Raw genomic sequence first — 12,215 nt, 5'->3', positions numbered from 1 at the left:
CGCCCTCCGTCGTCCTCCTCATTGCTTCCGGCCGCCACTGAGTCAAGTCCGGCCACCGGCGTCCTCTCCGGAGACGTCGAACCTCGTTTTGCGTGCCGGGTCAAACCCTAGATCCGGAGGTTGTTTTTTTTCACTAAGTCCCGAAATTCTTAGCCCAAGTGCACATGTTCATGGCCTCGTAACTTTGCATCCGTAGCTCCGATTCATGCATATAGCATATCAAAATGTTCACCTCAGAGAGTACATCATTTCATTCCATTGCATCATTTTCATTTGAGTTCATCTTGATGCCCGAAATGCTATTAGAAGAGGGCTACTTGAGATATTTGTCAGATCTATTACTCCGTTTAGCTTTTTGTCATTTTTGCCATGATTAATGTGTGCATGATATGCCCATGAGTTCTACATATGTTTTGTTAAGGGTTTTGTCATATTTCCGGAGGTGCAACCCATGTATTTTTATGATGAGTGTGGTGACTAGCACAAGCTTGCAAAGTGGTGCACTTGGTAATTCTGATTTTAGGGACTTAGCATTTCCACTAAGTCCTTGAGCTGTTTATCTCATGATGCCATATGTTCATATTGTTTCCTAGTGATCCGTGCCTCTTTTGAGGATGATCAGTAAGGATGTTTTGTTAATCTTGTAGTGTTCTATCCATCCATGTCTTTGTTTGCAATTATGGAGCATCCTAGCTTGAGTCAATCGAGCTCTACTTTTGCTACTTTGTGAATCTGGGCAGATTGTCAACTTGTTTGCAATTTTGCCGATGATGTTGTAGTTGATCTGTGCATGCTACGCTATTGTTCTTGCCATGTCTAGCTTTAATTTTGTGCCTTCTTGATGGATGTATGCTTGTCTTGTCATGACTTGCACCATAGTGAGTGCATCGAGCTCGTTAACATGCCTACTTGAGTTATATTTCAGCATGTGCCAGTTTTCACTAAGTCCGAAAACTAATTATGTTTTTGCTATGTTCACATGCTTGCAATTGTATTTTCTGATCCCTTTTGGCTCAAGGTCACTAAGGGACTTTTGTTAAGCTCTTTGAGTAGCTCCATTCCATGCTTTACTTTGCCATGTTCAGGTCCTGTAGAATGTAGTTTTGTTGCTCCTAAGAGTGCTATCTGATCTGAAATTCCAGACAAGTGTTAATTTCACTAAGTCTGAGATCTGTTTGTCATATGCATTTTTGCCATGCTTGTTTGAACCTCTTAATGAATGAATTGGCCGTAGCTTAGTGCTAGACTTTTGTTAAGCATCTTGAATGCATCCCTGTCATGTATTTTGTTGTCATGTTTGGGTGATGTAGCATGTTCATCTCGTTGCATTTAGATGCCTACTTGCTGTAAATCGCAGACCGGTGTCAATTTTGAATCGCTTGCCATTTCCAAACCGTAACTCCGATTCCGGCGTTCTTTATATCGTTTTCAAGCGATTTCATCTCATATTTATAGTGGCACACTTGGAATTCCAAGTTGAGTCCAGGGTCATGCGTTTCCTGTCATATCTTGCATTTTGCATCCCGCATCGCATCCCGCATAGCATATCATCTTTGCATCATATTGTTTGAGTCTTGCGCGTGGTTGATTGTATCCTTGTTGCTTGTTTGTGTTGTTTGGGTAGAGCCGGGAGACGAGTTCGCTAACGAGGAGCCCATTGAGTTTGCTTTTGAGGATCCAGTCAACTCTGACAACTGTGCAGGCAAGATGATCATACCCTCGAAATCACTACTATCTTTGCTATGCTAGTTTGCTCGCTCTTTTGCTATGCCAATACTACGATGCCTACCACTTGCTTTCAAGCCTCCCAAATTGCCATGTCAAACCTCTAACCCACCATGTCCTAGCAAACCGTTGATTGGCTATGTTACAGCTTTGCTCAGCCCCTCTTATAGCGTTGCTAGTTGCAGGTGAAGATTGAAGGTTGTTCCTTGTTGGAACATTTATTTACTTGTTGGGATATCATTATATTGCTAGTTTGCTAAGTCGTGCCTCGACACGTGGGAGATATAGTCGCATCGAGGGTGTTACACATCATTAATACATGCCGGTTTAGCCAAAGAAGTGATTGCCTTAATCTTCTCCGGATTAGCCTCGATGCCCCTATTTGAGACCAAGAATCCCAAAAGCTTGCCTGCAGGCACACCAAATACACACTTCTCCGGGTTAAGCATCATTTTGTAAACCCGGAGATTGTCAAAGGTTTCTCTGAGATCAGATATCAAGGTTTCCGCCTCTCTGGATTTCACTACTATGTCATCCACATAAGCATGAACATTGCGCCCAATCTGATCGTGAAGACAATTCTGTACACATCGTTGATAAGTCACCTGGGCACTCTTGAGCCCAAACGGCATAGACACATAGCAGAAGGCTTCGAACGGGGTGATGAAGGTCGTTTTCTCCTGGTCCTTAACTGTCATCTTGATCTGATGATAGCCAGAATAAGCATCCAAAAAACTCAAACGCGCACAACCTGTCGTAGCATCAATGATTTGATCAATACGGGGGAGAGCAAAACGATCAGCCGGACAAGCCCTATTTAGGTCCGTGTAATCCACACACATCCGCCAGGTGCCCGTTTTCTTGAGTACGAGCACCGGGTTAGCCAACCATTCTGGGTGAAGTGTTGTAACACCCCGGATGTAACTTTCCCAATTTGTACTCCAACTCTTGCCGTTTCGGCGTTAAGTTATATTTATTTCCTCGGGTTCGGGTTTTTGTCTCTGTGTGTTGTGTTGTTGTCATGCATCTCATATCATGTCATCATGTGCATTGCATTTGCATACGTGTTCGTTTCATGCATTCAAGCATTTTCCCCGTTGTCCGTTTTGCATTCCGGCGCTTCGTTCTCCTCCGGTGGTCATTTCTAGCTTTCTTTCATGTGTGGGGATTAAACATTTCTGGATTGGACCGAGACTTGCTTGTTTGAACCTGTTAATGAATGAATTGGCCGTAGCTCAGTGCTAGACTTTTGTTAAGCATCTTGAATGCATCACTGTCATGTATTTTGTTGTCATGTTTGGGTGCTGTAGCATGTTCATCTCGTTGCATTTAGATGGCTACTTGCTGTAAATCGCAGACCGGTGTCAATTTTGAATCGCTTGCCATTTCCAAATCGTAACTCTTATTCCGGCGTGCTTTATATCGTTTTCAAGCGATTTCATTTAATCTTTATAGTGGCACACTTGGAATTCCAAGTTGAGTCCAGGGTCATGCGTTTCCTGTCATATCTTGCATTTTGCATCCCGCATCGCATCCCGCATAGCATATCATCTTTGCATCATATTGTTTGAGTCTTGCGCGTGGTTGATTGTATCCTTGTTGCTTGTTTGTCTTGTTTGGGTAGAGCCGAGAGACGAGTTCGCTAACGAGGAGCCCGTTGAGTTTGCTTTTGAGGATCTAGTCAACTCTGACAACTGTGCAGGCAAGATGATCATACCCTCGAAATCACTACTATCTTTGCTATGCTAGTTTGCTCGCTCTTTTGCTATGCCAATGCTACGATGCCTACCACTTGCTTTCAAGCCTCCCAAATTGCCACGTCAAGCCTCTAACACACCATGTCCTAGCAAACCGTTGATTGGCTATGTTACAGCTTTGCTCAGCCCCTCTTATAGCGTTGCTAGTTGCAGGTGAAGATTGAAGGTTGTTCCTTGTTGGAACATTTATTTACTTGTTGGGATATCATTATATTGCTATGTTATCTTAATGCATCTATATACTTGGTAAAGGGTGGAAGGCTCGGCCTCTCGCCTAGTGTTTTGTTCCACTCTTGCCGCCCTAGTTTCCGTCATATCGGTGTTATGTTCCCGGATTTTGCGTTCCTTACGCGGTTGGGTTATAATGGGAACCCCTTGATAGTTCGCCTTGATTAAAGCTTTTCCAGCAATGCCCAACCTTGGTTTTACCATTTGCCACCTAGCCTTTTCTTTCCCTTGGGTTCTGCAGACTCAAGGGTCATCTTATTTTAACCCCCCCGGGCCAGTGCTCCTCTGAGTGTTGGTCCCACCGAGCGATGTCCGGGGCTACCAGGGGCAACTCTAGGCTGGCCTACCCGACGTCTTGCTCATCTGAGTGTGCCCTGAGAACGAGATATGTGCAGCTCCTATCGGGATTTGTCGACACATTCGGGCGGTGTTGCTGGTATTGTTTTAACCTGTCGAAGTGTCTCGAATTACTGAGATACCGAGTCTGATCGGAACGTCTTGGGAGGAGGTCTATTCCTTCGTTGACCGTGAGAGCTTGTCATGGGCTAAGTTGGGACTCCCCTGCAGGGATTTGAACTTTCGAAAGTCGTGCTCGCGGTTATGGGCAGATGGGAATTTGTTAATGTCCGGTTGTAGATAACTTTAACCTTAGCTTATTTAAAATGAATCAACTGAGTGTGTTACCGTGATGGCCTCTTCTCGGCGGAGTCCGGGAAGTGGACACGGTGTTGGAGTAATGTTTGCGCAGGTTGCTCTCTAGTTTCTCGCTCGCGCTTTGCCTCCTCTTCTTGCTCTCTTTTGCGAATAAGTTAGCCACCATATTTGCTAGCCGCTTGCTGCAGCTCCACATATATTTTTTTTACCTTGCCATACCTATCACCTTAAATAGTCTTGATCGCGAGGGTGCGAGATTGCTGAGTCCCTGTGGCTCACAAATTACTATTACACCAGATGCAGGGCCTGATGATTCCGCTCCAGGAGACGCACTTGAGCTCAAGTGGGAGTTCGACGAGGACTCTCAACGTTACTATGTTTCCTTTCCCGATGATCAGTAGTGGTGCCCAGTTGGGGGTGATTGGGACCGTGTCGCATGTTGGGTTCTCTTTTATTTTGGCGCCGTAGTCGGGCCATGAGTGTTTGGATGATGTAATGTTATTTATGTACTTGATTGACGTGGCGAGTGTAAGCCAACTATGTTATCTCCCCTTTTATTATCATATTACATGGGATGTTGTGGAGATTGCCTAACTTGCGACATATGCCTTCAATGCGGTTATGCCTCTAAGTCGTGCCTCGACACGTGGGAGATATAGTCGCATCGAGGGTGTTACACATCATTAATACATGCCGGTTTAGCCAAAGAAGTGATTGCCTTAATCTTCTCCGGATTAGCCTCGATGCCCCTATTTGAGACCAAGAATCCCAAAAGCTTGCCTGCAGGCACACCAAATACACACTTCTCCGGGTTAAGCATCATTTTGTAAACCCGGAGATTGTCAAAGGTTTCTTTGAGATCAGATATCAAGGTTTCTGCCTCTCTGGATTTCACTACTATGTCATCCACATAAGCATGAACATTGCGCCCAATCTGATCGTGAAGACAATTCTGTACACATCGTTGATAAGTCACCTGGGCACTCTTGAGCCCAAACGGCATAGACACATAGCAGAAGGCTTCGAACGGGGTGATGAAGGCCGTTTTCTCCTGGTCCTTAACTGCCATCTTGATCTGATGATAGCCAGAATAAGCATCCAAAAAACTCAAACGCGCACAACCTATCGTAGCATCAATGGTTTGATCAATACGGGGGAGAGCAAAACGATCAGCCGGACAAGCCCTATTTAGGTCCGTGTAATCCACACACATCCGCCAGGTGCCATTTTTCTTGAGTACGAGCACCGGGTTAGCCAACCATTCTGGGTGAAAAACTTCAACAATAAACCCAGCCGCCAAGAGCCGGGCGACCTCTTCTCCTATAGCTTTTCGTCGCTCTTCACTGAATCACCGCAGAAATTGCCTGACCGGCTTATACTTCGGATCAATATTAAGAGTGTGCTCAGCGAGTTCTCTCGGTACACCCGGCATGTCAGAAGGTTTCCATGCAAAGATGTCCCGGTTCTCACGGATGAACTCGATGAGCGCGCTTTCCTATTTAGGATCCAAGTTGGCACTAATGCTGAATTGCTTAGATGAATCGCCTGGAGTGAAATCAACATGCTTAGTCTCTGCAGCCAATTTAAACTTCATGGCCGGGTCATGCTCCGTAGTCGGCTTCTTGAGAGAAGTCATATCTGTCGGGTCAACATTATCTTGATAAAATTTGAGCTCCTCCGCTGCACAGACAGACTCGGCGTAAGCCGCATCGCCCTCTTCACACTCCAGGGCCACCTTTCGGCTTCCATGCACAGTGATGGTACCCTTGTGACCCGGCATCTTGAGCTGTGGATACACATAACACGGCCGTGCCATGAATTTGGCATAGGCTGGCCGCCCGAACAAAGCGTGATATGGACTCTTGATTTTGACCACCTCAAAAGTTAACTTTTCCGCCCTAGAATCATGCTCGTCTCCGAAGTCCACCTCTAACTCAATCTTACCCACAGGATACGCCGACTTACCGGGCACCACTCCATGGAAGACGGTGTTGGAAGTCTTTAAATTGTTGTCAGTTAAGCCCATGCGCCGAAAGGTCTCGTAATAGAGGATGTTGATGCTGCTACCTCCATCCATGAGCACTTTAGTAAACTTATAACCACCAACTTGCGGTGCCACCACTAGGGCCAGTTGACCCGGATTATCAACTCGGGGAGGGTGATCCTCCCTGCTCCAGACAATAGGCTGTTCCGACCACCTCAAGTAACGAGGGACTGCCGGTTCAACAGAATTCACAGCCCTCTTATGAACTTTCTGATCACATTTACACAAACTTGTGGTGAACACGTGATACTGCCCACTGCTTAACTGTTTCGGATGGCTCTGATAACCCGACTGCTGCTGCTGCTGACCTCCTTGACCAGACTGCTGTTGATTATAACCACCCTGGCTTCCCTGAAAACCGGATCCTGAACCACCGCCCGGGCCATGAAAGTCGCTGGCTCCTGAACCGCCGCCTGGGCCTTGATTGCCATCAAATGTGTTAGAATTCTTGAAAGCTTTCATGATTGCGCAATCCTTCCATAAATGAGTCGCTAGTCGTTCCCGGGTAACGTGTTTCGGGCAGGGTTCATTGAGTAGTTGCTCGAGAGACGGACCTGACCCACCAAACCGGGGTGGCTTTCCCTTGCGCTTCTGATTGTTACCCTGTGCATTGGCCACAAATTCTGGGTTACTGTCCGCCTTACGCTTATTACCTCCTTGACTCGCCGTGTGCACGTGACATTAAGCAGCATACACTAATTTTTGAAGGGTGCCTACTCTTTGAGTTGGCGCCCACCGTGGGGCCTGCGCACGGTGGTGTTCAGTTCTTGGAGGGATCTCTCCCAGGGATCGAGAAGTTTTGCACTCTTTCAGATGAGCCAGTCTTGAGGGACTTACATCAATTTCAAAGATCACTAGCCCAGATTCAAGATCTATGAGATTTAGGGTTCAAGAAAAGTTAGGGTTGCAACGGTGCGTCATCATAAGCCGTCGAGACCGACAGAAAATCAGCTTCCGCTGTTGCGCCGCCTTAGGGCGTACACTATTCATCACCTCTTGCCGTTTATACAAAACGCGCACGCATAATCATCTGCTAGGCTGATTTAACTACGTGTGCCTGTGTATACGCACAAGTCCAGACGAAATTCACTGCGGCGGAGGCAGGCAAAACCAAGGCGTTTTGTGTTGGTATTTTTCTATGTGAAGGCAAAAATTGTCCAATCATACTAAATGGAGTACTACTCCCTGGTGTAAAGACCGAGTCATACAAGTCAAATTGCACTTTTTAAACATCCATTTGCTACTAGGAGAGGTAAACTTACAAGGGCACAAATTCCCAGGCCAATTATTGCCTAAAAAGTTCATCTCATGTGAAGGATCAGGCTGATTCACTATTCCCAATTGCCAAAGCTAATGTACGAAAACAATACATCTACACTGCTGCCAAATTATCATCAGTCTGAAGAAGGAAAGAAATAGCAAGGATTTTAGTGGACACCTCTGCAGCTGTTGTGGTTCACCCGCGCTGATTCGCCAATTCTCAGGCCTATAATCCACCATCACGGACCTGCCATCTTCGTCTCCTCCGAGTCGCTATCGCGCCTGGCTACCTGCGAGCCGCTCCTCCTCGCTCCTGCGTGAGCTCGCTGCAGGCCATCCGGGCCGCCTGGCGCGCCGTCCGTCTCCGCCACAGCCTGGTGCCTCTGAATCACTTTATTCCACGCCGAGCTGTTTTTCGCCCTCATCATCTGCAAAGAGCCGCCGCCCGGGGTTTGAATCGGGCCTTCACCAGTGGTTACACCAGCCGCCTGATTGGTTCCGCGCATGAGACGCCGCCCTGACGGATTGCTGACCCGTCTCCGCCTCGCATAGGCAGTGTAGTTCCACTGATGCTATGGCCGTGCCTGCCGCTTATTCTGACAAAACTGAAGAAACAATGAACACCTAGCTAACTAAAGGAATGTGCAACAGGATTCAGTGTTCAATACTGGCCAAATTGCCGCTCCCAGCATGCCCTGACAGCAGAGCTTAATCAACATCAACCAAGCTGGCTTGCACTGCGCCATCTATTCTCCTCTTCGGCGGTTTTTTCGGTTACACATCTTCAAAAATTCCAGCTTCCGCCGCAGGCTCGAACCGTCAGCTGGGTTACCGATTTGTGATCCTACGCGGGATCATCTACTGCCTCATTGCGATCGACCCCAACGGTTCGCTGGCTTATGCCACATCATAAAAACAAGCTAAGTCATTTTTATATTTAAATTTAATTTTTCTTCCAGTCAATTAAATATATCTAGCACCTTTGAGTTAATCTGGGGGGCTATCGTTTCTTCTCATAAAGTTGAGTCGTAAGGTTACCAAAGAGGACTATTTGCCACGATGCACAGTTCAAACATGGGTGCCTTACATATCAGCGAAATAATTTTACGTTCGTTCTTTACTAAGTCAGATGCAACTCGTAACCGACCAAGTAGTGGGTATGGTATTGTCAATCGACTCTGATGCCTATCATGGACTTTGTCGACCCTGAACATATCATATTCCATGAAAAAAGTCCACGCGAAAGCCTACTTAGTCGAGTCGAATGATTAACAACTTGAACACAAGTTGACAAAGTCATTGAAATTACTATTTAATTTTGTTTTATACATCACGAACGGTGTAATGCATTCATGTGTTTTATTTCAGGAACAAAGAGCCTCAAGACAACTCCTCAAGTCGCCTTGAGCCTCGGGGGCTATCAAGCCAGAATTTGTGAAAAAGCGGACTTTGTTCGTTACCAAAACACAAGTTTACAGACCCCCGGGTTGTTAAAGGCCTAATCAAACCCGGCGCTCGGGGGCTACAAATGATATACATGCTATTGGGGTTGGAAAAAAATTCGAAAGACCCGGCTTGGAGACAGAATCCAGCCTGGGAGGACAACCCGGCAACATCAACGTCGACGCTTCATGACCCGGCAATCTCTTCATCCACATTTCGGCATCCATTACGTCAATGATCCAGAAAAAAAAGCTCCGCGTTCAAGGAAGACAAAAGCATCAACAAAATCAAGACCTTTCGCTCGACTCTTCGAGTCACCCGAAAGCTCGGGGGCTACTGTCGTGGATATGGGACACAGGTATCCTCACGGAGGTAGGCCACGGCCCATCATGAGAGGTGGCCCAGCAGGCCGACTTAAACGGTTTGAATAAGATCTGGACTTGTATCCGGTTTGTATTAGAGATAGACCAGTCCTAATCCTAATAGTACTCTACATGTAACCCGCCCCTCCAACATATATAAGGAGGGGCAGGGCTCCCCAAAAGGGACAAGATTGACAAGTTCCACAAGTTGGACAAGTTATGTTTAGACAATAGCTCTCAAGATAGAGCACTCTTGTAACCATGATCATCATCATTATCAATATCAATGAAGCAGGATGTAGGCTTTTACCTCCACCGTGAGGGGCCGAACCTGGGTAAAACATCGTGTCTCTCGTCCCGCTCAACCCCTCTCAAGCTACCACATAGATGTGTTGGCCTCGCGACTAAGTCCTGACACTAAGGACATCTGCCGTGATAATTCCATGACAGGCGTTGTAGGTCCCGGTGAAGCTTGGTATTCCAATGTTCAGGTACCTAGTGACTTCCTTCAAGTGGCGTCCAAAGGGTGTGTCTTCATCCGGTTGTGCAAACTTGTTCCTCGAATCCGCCATCCTAAGAGTAGAAAATGGAGAGGAGTCAGAAATGAGTAGAGAAGAGTGACCTATGGCTTATCTTAGTGGTCGTGTCCTACACTCAGCGTGTGCTCTGATACCATCTTGTAGCGACCAGACCTCAGACAGTCAAGTCTCTGTGCTTTAGTGTCATCCCTGGATCGGTAATGCTGACACACACAATACTCGAAGGATTTATAACAGAGTAGCAATCATGCACTTATTACATCGAATGTCTCAAAAGAGAACTTATTACAATAAATATGGCTTAAGGCCATCTAATACAATAATAGCGGAAGGCTTGGAAGATAAAGTGAGTCCATCAACTCCAACGACATAGCTGAGTTGCACGGCAACGACCTAATGAACCTTACTCCTCATCTGAAAAGTCTGCAACATAATACGTTGCAGCCCAAAAACGGGTCAGCACATGGAATATGCTGGCAATATAACACAGTAGAGAAAGAACAGAATAATGCTATCACTGCATGCATATTTGGCCGGTGGAAATCTCTATGGTTATAGTTTTGCGAAAAGCCAATTTTTCCCTACAGCAAAGGAATAGATTTTATTTAACTATCATGGTAGTTGAAACATCATTGAGAAGGTTCCTCCAACTCAATCCCAACTAAAAGTAATTATCAACCCATCATATTAAATTAGAGTGATGAGATACATGTGATAGTCCAAGTACTAGATACTCAAGATGTCCATAACCGGGGACACGGCTAACCATGATTAGATTATACACTCTGCAGAGGTTTGCGCACTTTTCCCCACAAGACTCGATCGCCTCCGTTGAATTTCTCGCACTACAGGGTGTTTGAGAAACGGATGACCGAGACACAGTCTTTCAGAAGCATTAACTCTAACCCCGGGTAGACAGTACCAACCTACATCCCTCTACATCTGCTAGCCTACCACTGGAAGAGGTCATGCAACTTACTCAACTATGCTAGAGCCCATAATAGCTTGTGGCTACACACGGAAGTTTCTAGCATGTAATATCTCAATTCCCTTTGAGCCTGGGTGACGGACCTTAGGATTATCACACGGGTACTCCGGGATATTCTAGGACAACACTGGATTCTCGAAGTGCCCGACAAGCAATCCACCCAGATGTGTATTAAAGTTTCCACCTTAAGTTGAACCATTAATTAACAATCCCACATTTGTCATGGATTCACTCACCCAATCCACGTCTATGAGCATAGCATAGCAATATAAGCAATACGTAGAAGTAACTCCCAAGGGTTTGATAAATAACAGGGCAATAGGTTCTACCTCATCAACTACTTCCCAATACCCACAAGTTAATCACATCCTAATCATGCAGTGTTTGAGGATTGGAGCTAATGCATAAAAACTGGGTATGAAATGAGCATGATCAATGTGTTACTTGCCTTGCTGACGATCCGCAAAACCTAGGGACTCGTAGTAGCACGCTTCGCACTCCGGGAATTCTATGGCAAACAAACAATAGCATACATAAGCAATCAATCACACATGCACAGGTAAAACTCAAATAAGAAGATCTAACAAGAAAGTTCAACTTAAGAACTCTGGTTTGCAAAAAGAATCAAATCAAACGGAGCAACGAAACTCAAACTGCGAAAGAAGCAAGATCCGATGACTAATCTGGACTAAAGTCAAATTTTACAGTACCAAAATCTTGTTCAAGTTGGTTAAACATAAAGAGGGTTTTGAGACGAAGTCTAGGCGCTTGAATCGCCTGATTCTGATAAACGAGCGAAAAGATAAACTGAAACGAAAATCGGACCAGAAATCGCGATCGAAAATAATCACGAAAAACCTGAGAAAAAGAAAAACTAGCGAACAGGCTAACGAACGAATGTTCGTTGTCTGTGACCAACGGGCGAAAACCGTTCGTTAAAACGAATGTACGGACGAACGTCCGCAAAATAAACTAAATCGAGAAAACCCAGCGAACCGAATAAAAAATGTAACTAGGGTTTAAAAAACCAATGGTTTTTACCTAAACCGGAAAAAAAACGGCGGCTCCGGTGGGGCGAGGTGGGGCTGCGGGTGGTGCAGCGGGGCGGCGGTGGTTCGGCGCGGCGGCGGGGAAGTGCTGCGGCGGCGTGGTTGGCGAGGCACGGCAGGCAGCGGTGGCTGCTGCTGCTTGCGGCGGCGGTGGTGGCGATTTGGG

The sequence above is a fragment of the Triticum aestivum genome, chromosome 6A, assembly GCF_018294505.1.
Source record: "Triticum aestivum cultivar Chinese Spring chromosome 6A, IWGSC CS RefSeq v2.1, whole genome shotgun sequence".
NCBI lineage: Eukaryota > Viridiplantae > Streptophyta > Magnoliopsida > Poales > Poaceae > Triticum > Triticum aestivum.
The sequence above is the reverse complement of the archived record's forward strand: the minus strand, read 5'-3'. Positions refer to the sequence as shown.